Source organism: Pteropus vampyrus, unplaced genomic scaffold (assembly GCF_000151845.1).
Source record: "Pteropus vampyrus isolate Shadow unplaced genomic scaffold, Pvam_2.0 Scaffold182, whole genome shotgun sequence".
Classification (NCBI taxonomy): Eukaryota; Metazoa; Chordata; class Mammalia; order Chiroptera; family Pteropodidae; genus Pteropus; species Pteropus vampyrus.
This window is the reverse complement of record NW_011888963.1, coordinates 285,877-287,677: the sequence shown is the minus strand read 5'-3', so window position 1 is coordinate 287,677 and position 1,801 is coordinate 285,877.

Sequence of the window (1,801 nt, the reverse complement as noted above, 5' to 3'; positions counted from 1 at the left end):
GTAGATATTAGCTGAGTAGAAGAGGAGGAGGCTGCCGAGCAGAGAGCAAAAGAAGATCTGGTCAACCAGTTAAAAGGAAACCTAGTGGGAACAGTGCCATAAAAGCCCAGAATGTTTCCTGAAGGTGAATATGGAACATCTACCTACGTGTCATACCTCTGAGAGATAAGATCAGATGAGAAATTATGTACTGAATGTAGTGACATGGAGATCACTGTTGAGCTTAGTCAGTGGTTCAAGTTTAGACAGAGTGATAGAGAAGGAAGCCAGGTTTGGTAGGAGGTTGGAGAGTGAATAAGAATTAAAAAGATGGCAAAGATGAGAAGTTTGCTGTGAATCGAGACTGACAAAATAATGGCTACAGTAGGAATGAGGGTTTAAGGAAGGTTTTTTTGTTTTGTCTTATTTTTTATAAAGAAACTTGAACTTATTGAGACAGAAGATGGGATCCAGAGCACAGTGGATGGAGAGGCCTTAGTATAGAGAAGGACCACCTCCTTCACTGTGATTGGAAGGGAAATGAATATTGATGCAGGAACATGTGTAAATCCCAAGGCCAGAAGTTGAAGGCTTCTTTAGTCTCTGTGAAGTAGGAAGTCATCTCCTTTAACCGAGGAAGGATCTGAGGTTTGAAGAGAGTAGTAAGTCTTAAAACAGGGTGAAGGAAAACAAACTGGAGGTAGAACGGGATCTCAGAGCACTGCCTGTGGCCCGGCAGAGGCTGAACTTGCCTTAATCTGACTGGGGATTTCCTCCAGCAGCTCCCAGCAGCCTAAGTGCTGAATGTGAGGAGATGGACAACTGGTTAGCCAATGTGATGGAAGAACACAGTAAATAATACATGGGATCCAGAAATTCAACTGCATAAAATGGAGAGCCCTGTTATGCCTAGGTTAGTGAAATGAGAATGGGAGCTAGGTGGAGGATGTCTACTGAATTTGTATTACCACAGGATGTGTTCTCATGGGGTTTTACTTAGTATACAAGAGCATGATTGAAAAGATGAACCATGGAATCTATGTTGGGTAGGGAGAGAAATGGGAGAAGAGAGCTCTGGTAGAACAGATGTGGGAAATATAGAGGGCTGGCTGTCAGCCACACTGAGTCAGCCATAGGAGGGAGAGGCAGCCTTGGGCCACGAAAGCACACTGACCAAGGTGTTGGAAGATCCCAGCTCTACCGCTATTAGCCATGTGGCCTTGCCTCTGCCTCAGATTCCTGATTTAAAAATTGGGCATAATGGCATCTCCTGCTCGCCTCACTGAGCTATTGTCAGTAATCATCTGAAGTGCTATAAAAGTGTGAGATATCTTACAAAACAGACCCAAAGGTCTCTTTTTTCCATTGTGGTAGAGAGGGGATATGTGGAAAGGGAGGTGGTTACCGAGACCTCACCACTGAATAGTGCTGGTCTCACACTTGTGCTGTGCTTCAGTCAGGGGAGGAAAAACAAACAGCATACTCTGCCTTGGGCTGTTGCTGTTTACCAACAAGCTGTTCTTCAGTGGTGCTGTGGTTCTATTTTAATTTTTTTAATTGTTTGTTTTTATTCTACAACAATCTAACCTTCCTGGGTCATTCACACACATTAAAATATTAGATCAGAGCACGCAGCCTGAGGACTAATGCTTCAGAGTGACACTGCAAAGGAGGTCACCCTGTCTCTCCCCAATGTAGGCACTGTGTTTTTAACCTTTCATTCCTATTCTCTCTTCATATTCCTTTTCCTACGGATCCCTTACTCTGGGAAAACAAAACAAACCCTTTTCTTCCTGCTTTTGTTTCTATTGCAGCAATTGAC